The following is a 20,303-nucleotide window of genomic DNA, read 5'->3' on the forward strand; positions in this document are numbered from 1 at the left end:
CATCTACAGTATGCTGTGATCGGCGTCACCCATGTGGCTAATGGTGCCTAATGGAGGATGGCTGCAATCCAAAAATGGTTCAATTGGCTCTGAGCACTATGGAACTTAACTTCTTTGGTCATCAGTCCCCTAGAACGTAGAACTACTTAAACCTAACTAACCTAAGGACATCACACATGTCCACGCCCGAGGCAGGATTCGAAGTGCCACCGTAGCGGTCGCGCGGTTCCAGACTGTAGCGCCTAGAACCGCATGGCCACTATGGCCGGCGTCGGCAATCCTTGTGACCCATAATCCATAACGTCCGTTGATAGAGATATAAAATCTCTCCATCATAAAATAGGGGCATAGGGCCAAATATCTGCTGGCCGACTTGGTAGCCAGTAGGAGTGGGAACTGGAGAGACAGCAGTTTACGCCAGTGGACATATGAGCATCAACTCAGACCTCACCCCATCAACAGGCCCAGTCAGTGCCTACGAAGGCAGCATAGGTGGCAGAGTGCCTCTGATACGTGAATGCTACAGTCCTTCCAAAATGATGAACACATCGAGCAAGTGGTTCAGCATTCATAGGTTCCCAACTGCTATCCGTTCAGCCTCCAGTGAACGATGGGTGGTACGGAGATCGAGGGCATACCTTGGCGACAGAAGTTTGGAAAATGCTGAAGACACAGCTAGCGCCTACCCCCTTGTCTGGTCTGAGTATATGAGATGGAGGGAAGGGCAGGAGCACTCACTGCGATTGTAGTCAAATATGGAGCTGGCTGCAGTTGCAGGTCAGGTCCGTGCAGTGATGTCAAACAGCTGATGTTCTACATCTACATCTACATTTATGCTACGCAAGCCACCCAACGGTGTGTGGCGGAGGGCACTGTCATTACCTCCCTTTCCTGTTCCTGTCGCGTATGGTTCGCGGAAAGAACGACAGCCGAAAAACCTACGTGCGCGCTCGAATCTCTCTAATTTTACATTAGTGATCTCCTCGGTAGGTATAAGTAGGGGGAAGCAATATATTCGATACCTCATCCAGAAACGCACCCTCTCGAAACCTGGACAGCACGCTACACTGCGATGCAGAGCGCCTCTCTCGCAGAGTCTGCCACTTGAGTTTGCTAAACATCTCCGTAACGCTATCACACTTACCAAATAACCCTGTGACGAAACGCGCCGCTCTTCTTTGGATCTTCTCTATCTCCTCTGTCAACCCGATCTGGTACGGATCCCACACTGATGAGCAATACTCTAGGTCGAACGAGTGTTTTGTAAGACACCTCCTTTGTTGATGGACTACAATATCTAACGACTCTCCTAATGAATCTCAACCTGGCACCCGCCTTAGCAACAATTAATTTTATATGATCATTCCACTTGAAATCGTTCCGTACGCATACTCCCAGATTTTTTAAAGGAGTAACTGCTACCAGTGTTTGTTTCGCTATCATATAATCATACAACAAAGGATCCTTCTTTCTATGTATTCGCAATACATTACATTTGTCTGTGTTAAGTGTTAGTTGCCACTCCCTGCACCAAGTGCCTATCCACTGCAGATCTTCCTGCATTTCGCTGCAGTTTTTTAACGCTCCAACTTCTCTGTATACTACAGCATCATCCGCGAAAAGCCGCATGGAACTTCCGACATAATCTGCTACGTCATTTATATACTCGTATATTGTGAAAAGCAATGGTCCCATAACACTCTCCTGTAGCACACCAGAAGTTACTTTAAGGTCTGTAGACATCTCTCCATTGAGAACAACATCCTGTGTTCTGTTTTCTAAAAACTCTTCAATCCAGCCACACAGCTGGTCTGATATTCCGTAGGCTCTTACTTTGTTTCTCGGGCGACAGTGCGGAACTGTATCGAACGCCTTCCGGAAGTCAAGGAAATTGGCATCTACCTGGGAGCCTGTATGTAATATTTTCTGGGTCTCATGAACAAATAAAGGGAGTTGGGTCTCACACGATCGCTGTTTCCGGAATCCATGTTGACTCCTACAGAGCAGATTTTGGGTTTCCAGACTGCTACGGTAGCAGGTTCGAATCCTGCCTCGGGCATGGATGTGTGTGATGTCCTTAGGTTAGTTAGGTTTAAGTAGTTCTAAGTTCTAGGGGACTGATGACCACAGATGTTAAGTCCCATAGTGCTCAGAGCCATTTGAACCATTTTGATAAGGACCTCTGTAGTTTGTTACAAACATATTCTAAAATGCTACAACAGATCGATGTCAGAGATATAGGCCTATAGTTTTGCGCATCTGCTCGACGACCCTTTTTGAAAACTAGAACCACCTGTGATCTTTTTCAATCATTTGGAACCTTCCGTTCACGGCTGTTAGAAGGGGGGGCAAGTTCTTTCGCGTACTCTGTGTAGAATCGAATTGGTATCCCGTCAGGTCCAGTGGACTTTCCTCTGTTGAGTGATTTCAGTTGCTTTTCTATTCCTTGGACACTTATTTCGATGTCAGCCATTTTTTCTTTCGTGCGAGGATGTAGAGAAGAAACTGTAGTGCGGGCTTCCTCTGTGAAACAGCTTTGGAAAAAGGTGTTTAGTATTTCAGCTTTACGCGTATCATCCTCTATTTCAATGCCATTGTCATCCCAGAGCGTCCGGATATGCTGTTTCGATCCACTTACTGCTTTAACGTAAGCCCAGAACCTCCTAGGATTTTCTGTCAAGTGGGAACATAGAATTTTACTTTCGAATTCACTGAACGCTTCACGCGTAGCCTACCTTACGCTAACTTTGACATCGTTTAGCTTCTGTTTGTCTGAGAGGTTCTGGCCGAGTTTAAATTTGCAGTGAAGCTCCCTTTGCTTTGTGAGTAGTTTCCTAACATTGTTGTTGAACCACGGTGGGTTTTTCCCGCCCCTCACAGTTCTACTCGGCACGTACCTGTCTGTACCCCTGTGCTGTATGATGACATCTTCAGTCTACACAACTCGCCGGCCAAATTTACGTGCCTACACACAGGCGTACCCACACAGGTAAACCTTTGTACAGGACAAAGTTGTACTGGGTACAGGACGTCTAATAAGTAGTATTGCCAGCACACACACAGGAATTATGGACTGACCTGATTGATGGGCTCCACAACTAACAGTAAATGATAGAGACTATGCTGCACGAGTCATTTTATGTACTCAGATCAAATACTGTTATCTTAGACAGTTTAATAAGAGTGTAGCAGTTTTGATGCTAAATGTGACACTTCTGTCACTAAATGTAACTGGGTTTTCTCTTTCGATGCTGTCAATTGTCAGGATGAGCATTCTAAAGCATTCTGCCAGGGTGAAAATATTAAATTAATCAATTTTTTATCTCTTAACAACATGTGGGCAGGGTGGGTTCTTCCTTGGCTCGGGTATGAGGTCGAATGAAACATCATTTTTACATAAGATAACTTTTATTGAAGGTTTGTACAACTGTATCTTACAGTATGTTCTGGTTCGGAGAGCGGCAGCTGTGTCGTTTGTGAAGTCTTCTGCTGCGGCAGCGGCGGCGGCGGCGTCTGATTACGCGTAGCGGTGTGTATCTCGTGTCGCCGTCTCTAATGACTTCAGAAGGGAACTGTCAAGGGAGTAATTGAGGTAGGATAGGTTTTGTGTAGGAAATGCTTGCATGGCGTTTTCTGAAAAAAGCAAACAACATGGTTATGGACCTACCAACCTAGTAAATACAAAAACAAAGAAAAGAAGGAATACATTGTTAACTACAAGATCTACATGTTTCTACGTTCAACTTTTCTTTCTTAAAAAATAAACCATTATAATTTATTAATTATTTACATTTGTATACTGTCCACAGTCTACTAAGATTCAACTAGGACATTCGCACCCTTGATCGAAGATTGTATGGTGCCATGGCTGTATGTTGTGCTGGCGTGGCCACTCTTTTTCCTTTACGGGAACTTCCTCCACCCTTCGGAAAAGCAGACACTATTGTTGAAGGAATTACATCTGGAGTGCTCTTAAAAGGTTTTAAACGACTTGCATGGACAATGGTAGTTCGGGTGGGCAGTTGCAATTTAACGTTGACTGGTGACGTGATCTCAATAATTTGATAAGGACCTCTGTAGTTTGTTACAAATTTCTTCGTTTTTCCTTTCGCAATGTATGGAGTTGAAAGCATCATCCACTGACGATTTTGTAATTTGGATATTTACCTTGGGCATTACATAATCTTTCATGTCGTTCCAAAGCCTTTGTATTAGATTTTTGAACCTTTTTCATAACATCCTTCATCATTCGACTGAAATCTCTTACTGTTTCTCCGACTTTTCCGTTTTTCTGCCTGATTACATCAAAAGGGGACGGCATTTTTCTCCCATAGACCACATCATAAGGTGACATGCCAGTTGCTTCATGCGTTTTGGCGTTGTATACCGACACGATTATTGGTAAATACATATCGCAATTAGAATGTTGTTCGTTAATATAATAACTAAGCATCTTGCCAGTTGTCCGATGAACTCTTTCTGTGCGCCCGTTGCACTGAGGGTGCAACGGAGTTGTGCGTAATTTACGTATTTTTACTAAGTGGCATAGCTGTTTCATTAATTCAGACATAAAATTAGATCCCCGATCTGTGATAATAGCTTCAGATACGCCAAATTTAAGTATCCAGTTGTTAACTAAAGCTTGGGCCACTGTATTTGCTTGCTGATCTGGGAGACTCACCATAGCTAGATAGCGTGAAAAGTGATCTATAATCGTAAGAACATATTTATTACCAGCCGGTGTTCTATGAAATGGCCCGTAGAGATCCAGTCCACAGATTTGAAATGGACATGAAGCCTCGGGGAGCCTCTGTAAGGGTATTTTTGAACGAGAAAGTTCAGCTCGTTGTGCGCACGCAATGCAATTACGAACGTACTGCGCAACATCCTGCTTTCTGGTTTGACACCAAAATCGCTCTGCTACACGTCTTTCGGTTGTCCGCTGTCCACCGTGTCCTGCAAGGATATGATCGTGGCCCTCTGCCATTATTTCGTGTCTAAGGTGTTGGGGAACAACAATTCGCGGTCCAAGTTTTGTTTTACGGCATAATACACCATCTTCAAAGCAAGTTGAGTTGCGTATTTTTTGCATTCTGTATCCTCATCTTGTGCGTTTCTCCAGTCCTCAGTATCTCGGCCTGTTGCTTCCAAAAGTGCTATTTTCCGACTTAGACAATCTGCATTCATGTGTTTTTTGCCTGGTTTATGGATAACTTCGAAATCCATTTCGAAAAGACATAGGGCCCAACGGGTGAGACGACTAGATGGATCCTTTAACCCAAGCAATCATTTTATAGCTGCGTGGTCTGTAATAACCTTGAATTTCCTACCATACAAGTAGCATTTAAAGTATTTGATGCCATAAATAAACTTAACAATTCTTTCTCCGTTGTGGAATAATTTCTTTCTGCCATTGTTAGTTGTCTCGAAGCGTAAGCTATGGGGTGTTCCGCGCCATTACTACTGTATTCTGACTCAAAACAACTTCTTCTGAATGACCACTTGCGTCACAGGATAAAATAAATTCTTTATTATAATCTGGGTAGGCTAATACTGGACTGTGTGTTAACTTATCTTTAAGGGTTTGAAATGCTGATTCACAGTCTTCAGACCAATGAAATTTTGCACCCTTTTTCTATAATTGGGTTAAGGGTCGGGCAATTTCAGCAAAATTTTGACCATATTTCCGGTAGTACGATGCGAGACCAATGAAACTTTGTACTTCCTTAACGCGTTGTGGTGTTGGGAAGTCCTTAACTGCCGAAATTAAACGAGGATCTGTTTTAATTCCTTTTTCACTAATGACATGCCCTAGGTATGTAACCTCTGTCAATGCAAAAGTACATTTTTCCATATTTAATGTTAATTTAGCTTTTCTAAGTCTCTGGAAAACATTACGCAGACGCACAGCATGTTCATTAATGTCTTTGGAGAATACAATAATATCGTCTAGATATACACAACATTTCTGAGTTTTGAGTCCTCGCAATACTCCATCGAGTAGTCTTTGAAAAGTTGCTGGTGCATTTTTCAAACCGAAAGGCATTCTTTTAAATTGCCAGTGGCCTCCAGGGGTAGAAAATGCTGTTTTATGCCTATCTTCAGGTGCAACTTCCAATTGATGATATCCGCTACGTAGATCGACTGTTGAAAAGTATTTACTATTACCCAAACTGTCAATGATATCTGTAATGTTTGGAAGAGGATAAACATCTGAGATAGTTTGTTTGTTAAGGTGTCTGAAGTCACAACAAAATCTATATCGTTTCGTACCGTCGGGAGACTTCTTTGGAATAATTACGATATTTGAATTATAAGGCGAATCAGAATATTCTATAATTCCATCTTTTAGATGCTGTTCTATAAATTCATCCAGTACTGGCTGTAAGTGATGCAGAACTCTATAAGGCTTCCTATAAACTGGGGGCTATTTCCTGTGGGGATCCTATGCTGTGTGATATCTGTTGCTGGCAATGGACCTTCTGCATTAAATAAATCTTGGAACTCAACTAAAACTGCTTCTATCGTGTCTCTATCCTTTCCTTTCAAATGCTCAATCTTCTGGCGTAATGCGGTTTTATGGGCGTCTGGTTTCTGACCATCATTAATATCTGACCAAATGAAATCTTCTTCTTCAAAAGTACTGACTGTAGCTACTAATATTCCCTTATGCAACTCTTTGTCCTCCACTCCGAAGTTGTCAATATGTACCGGTACTTTTCTTTCTCCCTCAACGTCTTGAACCCGTACAACACTCCTACGTACAAAACAATGTGATACATCTAATTCCTCATTTTCCTCTAAAGGCTCTATTAGACACACTGTATCTGTAGGTACTTCGGGGTCAACGGTCATCCAGAAAAGGTTTTCCTGAGCCAGATGGTATCCGATCCTGCGAATCAACTTTCAAGGACGTTGCACGCAGTATAGTTGATTTCGCCTTCCGGTTAGGGAAATCTTGCGACAGAGGGCCCTTTGCAGCGGTGTCACCTAGCTTAAACACTATTCCGCTAAGTTCTACAGTTTGCTGTCTGAGGTCGACTTTAGCGTGATGTTTATTCAGGAAATCCAGTCCTAGGATCGCGTCGTACCCGTCAGTTACCTTTGTTACCACTTCTACATCTTTCTGAAATTGTACACCGTGAATATAGAAAATCAATGATGTACATCCTAATGACTTTACTGTACCTCCTCCTACCCCACTCAATCTATACCTTGGAGGGTCATATTTCTTTCTCCAATGCGTTCATTACTCACTATTAATACGTTTGCGCCTGTATCCTCTAGTATCCTTGCCTCTTTATCCTGTATGGTAGCAGATAACCAGCATTCCGCCTTCACATTCGCCTTAATGGCATGAAATTTTATTGGGAACGCCTGGCGGCGGTTCCGACATTCCCGTTGGAGTTTAACTGACTTCTATTTCCAAAAACTTTCTTAGACCTGCATTCCTTGAATGTGTGACCTATTCTTTGACAATTAGTGCATTGAGGTTGTCTGCAGTTTTTTGCTATATGGCCCTATCGATCGCACCTAAAACATCGTACTCCTGCTGAAAATACATTTCGCTTCTCCTTGTATCTGGTGGCAATGTCTATTTCTTCGAAAGGTGTCGCCACAGATACAGCTTCCGCTAAATTTTTAGGAAACTCTGCCCTGACACAACGGGACGTTTCAGGAGGCAACCCACGTAAAAATGTATCCAGAGCTCTATTTTCTGCCTCTTGTAAAATAACTTTATTTGCTTCATCACTAGTTGTCAACTGATAGGTGTTAATAATAACTTTTCTAATCCTATCTACAAAGATTTCTAACGATTCGTTTTGCCTCTGAGTGATAGTGTTTAACTGTTCCCTATAAAATCTACAGCTGTTTTGTTTTGGAAAACGTTTAAGCAATCCTTTCTGCAATTCCTCAAATGTTGGAGCATTCCGTAATTCTTCATGGTATAAGACGTGTGCTTTAGCCTCTCCTAGCAATCTTAACTTTGTCATTTGTAAGAGCTGTTCATCTGACCATGATCCTAACTTTGCAGCTGCTACTAAATCATCAAAAAAGGCTGTTATGTCTTCGCCAGGTTTACCTGTAAAAGGAGTTACTAAGGCTGCTGCTGAGGAATCTAGGGTGGGAGGGATTGAACTGGTTTGCCTAACCTTACACAACTGTTTAAATAATGCATTATTATCACTTTAAGCTGTTCTATCTGATTAACTAAGATCTGAATAGCTTCCTCAGTAGAAACCGCTTGTGGTGCTGACTCTGACTTTGTACGATTTCGTATCATCATTTTACAAACTTTTAGTTACACAATATTACCACACTGAATTCAAAAGATGTTTAAATATTTTCGACAAACTCTTAAAAATCATGAGAGAAAATACACTTCTAACTAAAGAAAATATTACGACTGCTACGCAAACCTCTATCCTTTCACACATTAAACAATACTAACTGTGGACCTTTAGCGACTGTCATTCACACCTCATATTGAGCCAAGGGTTTTTTCTCTGACACCAAATGTAACAGTTGTGATACTAAATGTGACACTTCTGTCACTAAATGTAACTGGGTTTTCTCTTTTGATGCTGTCAATTGTCAGGATGAGCATTCTAAAGCATTCTGTCAGGGTGAAAATATTAAATTAATCAATTTTTTATTTCTTAATAACATGTGGGCAGGGTGGGTTCTTCCTTGGCTTTGGTATGAGGTCGAATGAAACATCATTTTTACATAAGATAACTTTTATTGAAGGTTTGTACAATTGTATCTTACTGTATGTTCTGGTTCGGAGAGCGGCAGCTGTGTCGTTTGTGAAGTCTTCTGCTGCGGCAGCGGCGGCGGCGTCTGATTACGCGTAGCGGTGTGTATCTCGTGTCGCCGTCTCGCCCAGCTGACTGGAGACGCGCAGCTTGAGGTGGCCGGTTTAATTATTGCGAGCGAAGTCGTGCATCGGATGATACCTTGGGTGTAGCGTCCCAGTGTTTCTCTTCTCTAAGCGACCGCGTGTGTTGTGCGTCGGCCAGCGGAGCGGCGCGGCGGGGCAAGCCCAGTGTCCCGGACTCGAACCACGGTCTCCCGCTTGCCAGTCTTCGGCTGTCAGGTCTTCATCGCAGCTCACAGGTGACTGCTGAGGTGAGGCCGTCTCCTTCCCGTCCTCACGAGTCACCCGGGTACGTAAAAATCAGACTTCAAATACCTTTTAACGTCTGTCTTCTGGCGCCGAGGCTGCTGCTTGCTATTCCATTACAGCGGCGGACTTGGTGCGTCTGTGCATGATGTAGACTCTTCTTGCATGACGGTCTTCAGCACCAAAACTGACTGAAAACTACTGCTACTTCTTCGTCTTCTTCGTCTCCGTCTCCGTCTCCCTCCGTCTTCATCTGTCTGGCCCACTGCGTCTCGCGTATTTATTCACTTCAATTTACTGGAGGTGGACGACTTTACGGTCATTGCCTCTTCTGTCACATTGAGAAGCTCCTCGAAGAATCTTCTTAACGTCGGTCATTGGCTCTTGGAATGTAGGCGAGGGCCTTTGATCCCATGTGACGACTGAAAAACACGTGAGCCGGTCATTGCCTCTTCTGTCACGTTGAAAAGCTTCTCGAAGAATCTTCTTAACGTCGGTCATTGGCTCTTGGGATGTAGGCGAGGGCCTTTGCTCACATACGACAACTGAGAAACACGTGAGCCGGTCGCGCAATGCCCTGACGGCTGAATCGACAGCGCCCGCTTATGTGGAACTTGCTGACTTCACGGTCATTGTCTCTTCTGTTCTGCTGTTCTGTCCGCTGTTTGCGAGTATGTAACTCTCTAAACTAAACCAAGTTTTTCATTTATATTCTAATTTCTAGTTCACTTTGATTTCACTAATTTATTTACTTAAGTACCACTCAACAAGAGTGATAATTTACACACACAAACTCAAAACAGTGTAGTAAAAAGAGAAACTGATCGTCCAGACTGTTTGAATTTAGTGTTGCAATATGCAATAAATGATGAGTTTAGATTTGGCTGCAAGTTACTGGTAAATACAGAACCGAAATCGATAAGGTTTACTGTTTTCTTCCTCACCAAGAAGTGACATCAGTATAAAGTTGTTACTTTTGGATTCATCACTTCCGTATCGGAACTCATCCAGAATCATGATAGAGTGCTAGGAAAGGATGTGAAAATTAGATTTACAGTCTACGTTGATGACCTACTGATAGCAACTTCATAGTGAGAGGAAAATTGTGAGATAATGAGCGAAGTTTTCATGCATTGGGAATTGGCAGCATTATGTTAAAAACCAGGAAATGTGAATTTATAGCAACCGAATTGCAATTTTTAGGTCGTGTTATAACAACGTAAAGAATAAATTGTTCTATTAAAATTATAAGCAGTCAGATTCTTCATACTAAATAAAGCAGTTAAAAATAATCTTAGGTTTATGCCATTTTTATTGCAAAATCGTGGAGGGCAGTCTTGTAATAATTGAGATTCATGTTATTTACTAAAGAAAAGTGCTATGTTTTTCAGGAAAGATAAGTGCCAAAAAGCCTTTGAAACGCTGAAAGAAGTCCCTTGAAATATAAAATTTTATATCATTCTGATTTGGCTTACCCATCCCATATGGGGACATACATCATGATATCGCATTTCAGACTGTGCAAAAAGCAGGGAAGCAAAACAAAGAGCATTGCACAGAAACTTTCGTGAATAGGATTCTATCTAAGTATGAAAGGAATTAAACCATTTCAGGAATGCAAGCTTTAAGAATTGTCTGTGGATCTAGAAACTTTCAGGAGAAAAGTTTTGTTTAACACTGATGATATAGCACTTACGTTTCTAAAGAACTGTCTTCTGATATAGAGTAGATTACCACGATGCACTTATTTGTACAATTTAACTATAATGCAAGTTATGTGTGTGGTACTTAGCTGCTGATTCGTTGTTGAGATTATCTAGTGATTCTGATGATCTTATGTCAAAACTAATGTGGAGAAAATATTTAACATTGCGTATTTAAAAAGTGTCAAATTGCGGAAAGAATAGAGTATTTATGTAAAAACATTCGTCTCTATAAAAATTAGGATGAATGTTTAAAACTGATTAAAAATTGGGTAATGACACGAATTCACTACAAAACGTATTACAGTGAATTACATTTATGAATTAATGGAGATAGGTAGTTGTGGATGTGTAACGGCAGGTCATGTACATATGTGATGTAATAGTTTGCTTTATCTAGTTTGGGCCAATGTGAACCTAAAAAGTGCACATATAAAATAACAAAATCTTAATTTTGAATAACGTCATGAGAAAGGTGACAGAGAGAATACGAGCATGTGATAAATGTCAAAAATCAAAAGTTAGGCATATGCTTTCAAAGATATTGCATCAATAATGACAGAGTACGGGGCAAATATTATGTAGTTGAAACTGAAGGTACTGTACATTTTTTGTAACTTGATAGCAGAGGATTCACTCTCAGTGAAATTATTTTCAATGTTAAGCTGAAAGGACTAGCGGGAAAAGTGATTAACTTTCCACTGTGATGAGAGCTGGACGTTTTACAAAAGAGAGATTTGCTGATAAGAATGTATGTGACAGAAGTATCTGAAACCAGTATAAATTAAGGTAGGGGACCTGGTACTTATTGAAACACACGATAAACTGGGTGCAGTCATAAATACTGGTATTTACAATACTATTCAAATTCTAGAGCATTCCTGATTGCTCACTCTAATGCTTACTGTTCTATGTACAAGACTTCTGGTACACAGTTAGCTATATACAACATTACCGACTTGAAACGGTATAGAACAGATATAACTGATTCTAATATTGGATAGTTGTATGTGTCTGTGACTAATATAATTAAGATATGTTGACTTTCATGCAGAGGTAAGTTCATTTTGCTATGTTTTTAATCAAGATCGTCCATCAATACTTTGTTTTTAAAGCTGATGACTCCTTGCTAAAACGCATGCAAGCTGGATTAAAACAAAGCCAATAACTTATTTTCTATTTTCATTACATTTTATCATAAGATGTTTACCTGTACAGTATTTTAGTGGTAAGAATGATTTGCTTTACCTCAGGACTTCGGCTTCATTGCCACACAGCCAGTGTTTGAACCATACTTACAAGGGAACCTTCCCATCTCACCCCCCTCAGATTTAGTTATAAATTGACACAGTGGATAGGCCTTGAAAAACTGAACACAGATCAATCGAGAAAACAGGAAGAAGTTGTGTGGAACTGTGAAAAAATAAGCAAAATATACAAACTGAATAGTTCATGAGAAGATAAGCAACATCAATGACACTGGGAGCGTAGGAGGGCCTTGGTCTCGTGGTAGCGTGAGCAGCTGCGGAACGAAAGGTCCTTGGTTCAAATCTTCCAAAGAGTAGTAAGTTTAATTTTTTATTTTCAGTTTATGTTACAAACTCTTATGTTTTCATCAGTTTTTTGGGGGTGATTATCAGATCCACAAGAAAACCTAAATCGGGCAAGCTAGAAGAATCTTTTTACCCATTCGCCAAGTGTACAAGCTAGGTGGATCGACAACATATTCCTGTCATGTGACGCACATGCCGTCACCAGTGTCGTATAGAATATATCAGATGTGTTTTCCTGTGGAGGAATCGGTTGACCTATGACCTGGCGATCAAATGTTTTCGGTTCCCATTGGAGAGGCACGTCCTTTCGTCTACTAATCGCACGGTTTTGCGATGCGGTCGCAAAACACAGACACTAAACTTATACAGTGAACAGAGACGTCAATGAACGAACGGTCAGATAATAACTATGCAAAAATAAAGAAAGTAAAATTTTCACTCAAGGGAAGACTTGAAACAAGGACTTCTCATTCCGCAGCTGCTCACGCTACCACGGGACCACGGCGCTTCAGAGCTCATATTCTCCATTATGTTGCCTATGTGGCCCATGGACTACTCAGTTTGTATATTTTGCTTATTTTTTCACAGTTCCACACAACTTCTTCCTGTTTTCTCAATTGATCTGTGTTCAGTTTATCAAGGCCTATCCACTGTGCCAATTTATAACTAAATCTGAGGTGGGTGCGATGGGGAGGTTCCCTTGTTAGAAAGAACTGCACCAGTAGTGTACAGAAGGTAAATGAAAGAAATACATACTGAGACGAACAGAAATGACACTTTTATTCAAAGACAATAATTTCACTGAAGTCACCAAGATTTGTGATGGTCCACTGGACATTGCGAAAGGCGGAACGTGGATCTTAACAGGCCGTACGATCACCACGGACAACACCGCATGCTCTGCAACGTGCTCCCATGCTAATCGCAAGGTCTCCAAACTGACATGCATCAAACAACAATAAATAAAACCGTGTTTACTGGTGGGTTTGAAGAAGGCTTCAAGCAAACACGCAGCAGCAACATCGTCTCTGGTGACGCTACAGTAACTGGACTTTTTCTTCGTGCCTTTGACGTGTCTGCTTTGTAACAGGACAAGTAATGTTCTGCACAGCAGGTATTTAAGGGCCACGCAACGTCTTGCCAGCAAGATACAGTGGCAGAGCCATTCGTGGATGCTCTTTACCCCAGTAAGGCAGTGAGAGCTAAGCCGTCATTAGTCTGTCGCTGTTACTGTTGACCACTGCCTCGTTGTACATACCCACCAAGTCCACCACTAACCTCCGATTATTCGAGTTGCGACAATAAAGTGATGAGGCCGATGTGAAAAAAAAATGTAGCTTACCGTTTTCGTCAAGTTTAGTGCTGTCTCCTTCAAAGTAGTTCCCTTCTGACTGCACACACTTTTTCCAGCGCTTCTGCCATTGATGGTAACATTTCTGAAACTCATCTTCTGTAATATCCTCCAAGCCCCTCGACACAGCTTTTTGGTCATCTTGTGTTGTTTGAAAATGGTGTCCCTTGACTGCCGTTTTGACCCTTGGATATAGAAAAAAGTCGCACGGAGCGATATCTGGCGAATAAGGTGGCTCTGATAATACTGAAGTTTGTTTTGAAGCTGAAAATTGCCGTACTGACAGAGCAGTATGGGATGGCGCATTATCGTGATGCAGAATCCAATTATCAGCAATGTTGGCACGGACACGAAGAAGTCCTTTACGAAGTCTTTCTAAAATTTATTTGTAGCAATACTGGTTAACTGTTTGTCCAGGAGGCACCCACTCTTTATGAACAATTCCCTTGGAAACAAAGAAGCACTCAAGCATGCATTTCACTTTTCACTTTGGTATGGGAGCTTCTTTTGATCTGGGTGATCCCTTAGAGCACCATTGGGAACTTTGGCATTTTGTCTCTGGATCGTAATGAAAAAAAAAAAAAAAAAAAACAACTTTCATCACCAGTGATAACACGGCTCAACAATTCTGATTTCCGTTTGTTCTAACAGATAGGCTGCTACATTCTCCGTGTTTCTCGTTATTGTGGTGTTAGATTTTTGGGAACCATTTTTGCACAAATCTTTCTCATACCAAGATCTTCAGTTATTATTAGACGAACCGTTTCACGATTGTTCAGTTCTTCAGAAATCATTTTCACGGATAATCTTCGATAAGATCGTACAAGTTCACGCACCCTGGCCAAGTTGACATCAGTCCGTGAGGTTGATGGTCGTCCACTGCGGTCTTCATCTTCAACATTCGTTCTGCCTTCACTGAACATTTTATGCCAAAGAAAATCTTGAGCTCCTGACATAACCTCCTCTCCAAAAGCCTTCTGAAGCTTACCGTAAGTTGTCATTGCGTTTTCACCCAATTTAACGCAAAAAGAAATGGCATATCGTTGCGCAATTTTATGCGGTTCCATTTCCGAAAACAAACACATGTTAACTTATTACAGCACAACTCACGACTGAATAGTTGCATCGATGTGCAGCTTGGACTAGAAGCAGCTTACACACTAAGGTCAAAGACATTGTGCCTACGCAAGCCTGCAGGTTTGCCACATCTTGCAAAGAAAATGTCTCATTATTTTATTGTCGCACCTCGTAGCTTTGTTAGTTTACAAGTGATGAAGTTACTTGCATTCTTTGCTCTTAGCCTCGAAGCGAACAGTCAGTTTTCACTTGAGCTTAGTCTCGAAGTGATAAAAGAACTTCGATTGTTTAGACTTAATCTTCAAACGAACAGTTACATCTTTGTTAGACTTAGACATCATGTGACTCATTAACTTAAATTATTTCGACTTAGTAGATACGTGAAATTTACGTTCCACGTCTATATTTGGTGTCAGAATAACAGAAGACTGTCATTTAAAGTGGTCATATTATTCTGGTAATTGAAGTTTTCATCCCATAATTATTATTGCACTTGTTTACAACTGCACGGAGTAAGATAATAAGAAATGTGTTTTTTTGTAACTAGCAACCCTTGAATAATCGTCATTTATTTGTGCTGTACAACATTCGGTGACAACTGTCGTAACATAAAAATGGCAAAAAGGATGTTTCAATTTCAGTGGTACTATACTTTTCAAGTGTGTCTACTCTGTACACTGCAATTTTTGAAGTTTTTGTGATAACCAGGATTTTCCTCACTCATATGTAATTGTAATTGGACACTCTCTCATTTCAGTACGGCAACGAAAATCTTGGACTTGTCAAGCAGTTAATGCTCTGGTTACAGAACCTACAACAGATAGAGGAGAGTCTTATGAAAAAAATTGTTCTTCCGGGACGCTGATCCCACCCATGTGAGGAGAATGTTATCTTCGTCATTTCCAAGTTCCGAAGCGGAGTTTGAGTCATGGCTGGCTTGCACTACACGCTTGAAACACTCTGTTGCGCTTTAGAGATTACAGGTGACTTTCGATGGTAACCTTTTCCATTGCATATTCTGTTGCTGAGTTGTATAAACTACTTCAGCTGAGTAATCCAATTGTGGGATCTAGTGAATTAACATACCTTCAGCTGCAAGAACAGCTGGCAGCTTACTTCGAGCTTTCACTACAAGTCCCAGCTGCTAGACATTAATCAATCCGCTGCTCCAAAGTCGATGAGCAAACAATGAAACTCAATCAACGATGCCATAGCCAGGCATGCTCAAATCGTCCCACTTCACTGGCCAAACCGGACTCGCCCGTCCGTTCTCGGGACATAGCACGAACAGTCAGCAATACGTTCAGCTCTGGCCGTCATTGGTCAGACAATCTCGATTAAAATGTGTCAGCAGCTTAGGAAACCAGTCCCTTAGAGGAAGGATTGTCACACGAACGTGAAGATTTGTTTTCCGTACGACTCGACATGCCTACAATTTCATTCAAGGTAGTAAGTAAGTGGTTTCAGGCCGTAACTGACAAAGAGACGGAATCAAAAATGGCTCAAATGGCTCTGAGCCCTATGGGACTTAACATCTATGGTCATCAGTCCCCTAGAACTTAGAACTACTTAAACCTAAGTAACCTAAGGACAACACACAACACCCAGTCATCACGAGGCAGAGGAAATCCCTGACCCCGTCGGGAATCGAACCCGGGAACCCGGCCGCGGGATGCGAGAACGCTACCGCACGACCACGAGCTGCGGACAAAGAGATGGAATCCCCAGTGGATGCAAACACGAATATTGCAGGCTCAGCAGGCACCTCCAACCTTTTCGATATGCAACATCGGGCCGTTTGTCAGTCATCAGTGAGCTTCTGACACAATGGTTTTACGAACGGACATACATAGTAGCACCAGCAGTCCAGTCTACAAGAGGCTTTACGACAGAATCTCTAGTTAATGTAGCCGAATCACTAGTCTTTGATGCCTCTACCATTCCTATTGGACACGAATCGAGAAATGTGTGTTACACAACAACGTCGGTTAGACACAGAACAGTGTAGCGCAGAAGAGGTGGACGATTACCACGCTAGTTAGTACGACTGATAACAGATTCAGCGTGACATGCAGCTTTACTGTATGATTAAATGATGATGGCGTCCTCTTGGGTAAAATATTCCGGAGGTAAAATAGTCCCCCATTCGGATCTCCGGGCGGGGACTACTCAAGAGGACGTCGTTATCAGGAGAAAGAAAACTGGCGTTCTACGGATCGGAGCGTGGAATGTCAGATCCCTTAATCGGGCAGGTAGGTTAGAAAATTTAAAAAAGGAAATGGATAGGTTAAAGTTAGATACAGTGGGAATTAGTGAAGTTCGGTGGCAGGAGGAACAAGACTTTTGGTCTGGTGATTACAGGGTTATAAATACAAAATCAAATAGGGGTAATGCAGGAGTAGGTTTAATAATGAATAAAAAAATAGGAGTGCGGGTTAGCTACTACAAACAGCATAGTGAACGCATTATTGTGGCCAAGATAGACACGAAGCCCACGCCAACTACAGTAGTACAAGTTTATACGCCAACTAGTTCTGCAGCTGATGAAGAAATTGATGAAATGTATGACGAGATAAAATAAATTATTCAGGTAGTGAAGGGAGACGAAAATTTAATAGTCATGGGTGACTGGAATTCGTCAGTAGGAAAAGGGAGAGAAGGAAACATAGTAGATGAATATGGATTGGGGGGAAGCCGCCTTGTAGAATTTTGCACAGAGCATAACTTAATCATAGCTAACACTTGGTTCAAGAATCATAAAAGAAGGTTGTATACCTGGAAGAATCCTGGAGATACTAAAAGGTATCAGATAGATTATATAATGGTAAGACAGAGATTTAGGAACCAGGTTTTAAATTGTAAGACATTTCCAGGGGCAGATGTGGATTCTGACCACAATCTATTGGTTATGAACTGCAGATTGAAACTGAAGAAACTGCAAAAAGGTGGGAATTTAAGGAGATGGGACCTGGATAAACTGAAAGAACCAGAGGTTGTAGAGAGTTTCAGGAAGAGCGTAAGGGAACAATTGACAGGAATGGGTGAAAGAAATACAGTAGAAGAAGAATGGGTAGCTCTGAGGGATGAAATAGTGAAGGCAGCAGAGGACCAAGTAGGTAAAAAGACGAGGGCTAATAGAAATCCTTGGGTAACAGAAGAAATATTAAATTTAATTTACGAAAGGAGAAAATATAAAAATGCAGTAAATGAAGCAGGCGAAAAGGAATACAAATGTCTCAAAAATGAGATCGACAGGAAGTGCAAAATGGCTAAGCAGGGATGGCTAGAGGACAAATGTAAGGATGTAGAGGCTTGTCTCACTAGGGGTAAGATAGATACTGCCTACAGGAAAATTAAAGAGGCCTTTGGAGAGAAGAGAACGACTTGTATGAATATCAAGAGCTCAGATGGCAACCCAGTTCTAAGCAAAGAAGGGAAGGCAGAAAGGTGGAAGGAGTATATAGAGGGTTTATACAAGGGCGATGTACTTGAGGACAATATTATGGAAATGGAAGAGGATGTAGATGAAGATGAAATGGGAGATAGGATACTGCGTGAAGAATTTGACAGAGCACTGAAAGACCTGAGTCGAAACAAGGCCCCGGGAGTAGACAACATTCCATTAGAACTACTGATGGCCTTGGGAGAACCAGTCATGACAAAGCTCTACCACCTGGTGAGCAAGTTGCATGAGACAGGCGAAATACCCACAGACTTCAAGAAGAATATAATAATTCCAATCCCAAAGAAAGCAGGTGTTGACAGATGTGAAAATTACCGAGCTATCAGTTTAATAAGTCACAGCTGCAAAATACTAACGCGAATTCTTTACAGACGAATGGAAAAACTGGTAGAAGCAGACCTCGGGGAAGATCAGTTTGGATTCCGTAGAAATGTTGGAACACGTGAGGCAATACTAACCTTACGACTTATCTTAGAAGAAAGATTAAGAAAAGGCAAACCTACATTTCTAGCATTTGTCGACTTAGAGAAAGCTTTTGACAACGTTAACTGGAATACTCTCTTTCAAATTCTGAAGGTGGCAGGGGTAAAATACAGGGAGCGAAAGTCTATTTACAATTTGTACAGAAACCAGATGGCAGTTATAAGAGTCGAGGGGCATGAAAGGGAAGCAGTGGTTGGGAAAGGAGCGAGACTGGGTTGTAGCCTCTCCCCGATGTTATTCAATCTGTATATTGAGCAAGCAGTAAAGGAAACAAAGGGAAAATTCGGAGTAGGTATTAAAATTCATGGAGAAGAAGTAAAAACTTTGAGGTTCGCCGATGACATTGTAATTCTGTCAGAGACAGCAAAGGACTTGGAAGAGCAGTTGAACGGAATGAGCAGTGTCTTGAAAGGAGGATATAAGATGAACATCAACAAAAGCAAAACGAGGATAATGGAATGTAGTCAAATTAAATCGGGTGATGCTGAGGGGATTAGATTAGGAAATGAGACACTTAAAGTAGTAAAGGTGTTTTGCTATTTAGGGAGTAAAATAACTTATGATGGTCGAAGTAGAGAGGATATAAAATGTAGACTGGCAATGGCAAGGAAAGCGTTTCTGAAGAAGAGAAATTTGTTAACATCGAGTATAGAATTTAGTGTCAGGAAGTCGTTTCTGAAAGTATTTGTATGGAGTGTAGCCATGTATGGAAGTGAAACATGGACGATAACCAGTTTGGACAAGAAGAGAATAGAAGCTTTCGAAATGTGGTGTTACAGAAGAATGCTGAAGATAAGGTGGGTAGATCACGTAACTAATGAGGAGGTATAGAATAGGATTGGGGAGAAGAGAAGTTTGTGGCACAACTTGACTAGAAGAAGGGATCGGTTGGTAGGACATGTTTTGAGGCATCAAGGGATCACAAATTTAGCATTGGAGGGCAGCGTGGAGGGTAAAAATCGTAGAGGGAGCCAAGAGATCAATACACTAAGCAGATTCAGAAGGATGTAGGTTGCAGTAGGTACTGGGAGATGAAGAAGCTTGCACAGGATAGAGTAACATGGAGAGCTGCATCAAACCAGTCTCAGGACTGAAGACCACAACAACAACAACAATGGCAGTATGTTACCAAAAGAGAATGGCGGTACAGAATCAGGTCACGGTATAACTGTGAGCTCTCAAATTCCAGAACTGCACCATGTGATTCACGATTATGAAGATACGGCATATAGTTCGTTGACAGTTGTTACCTGCCTTACCGCCATTTCTTTATAGCACAATCAAGTAACTCCTATCACTACTTCAATTGACATTCACCGAGAAAATTGTGCGGCTGAAACAGCAACGCACGTTGTACAAGTTCACATTAGTACAGATCAGACAGAGTGATAGAGGCGCCGCCATCCCAGACGGATATCATATGGCGGGCATTGCACTGAGAAAATCAGTTGATCACACTTTCGTGGCTCTAGTTCACCAAGTTCCGGACATCACTAGCGCGATAAGTGTACCATTCGGCATGCCTGAACTATTCAAAGATGTCCAG

This window comes from Schistocerca nitens, chromosome 5 (assembly GCF_023898315.1).
Source record: "Schistocerca nitens isolate TAMUIC-IGC-003100 chromosome 5, iqSchNite1.1, whole genome shotgun sequence".
Lineage (NCBI taxonomy): Eukaryota > Metazoa > Arthropoda > Insecta > Orthoptera > Acrididae > Schistocerca > Schistocerca nitens.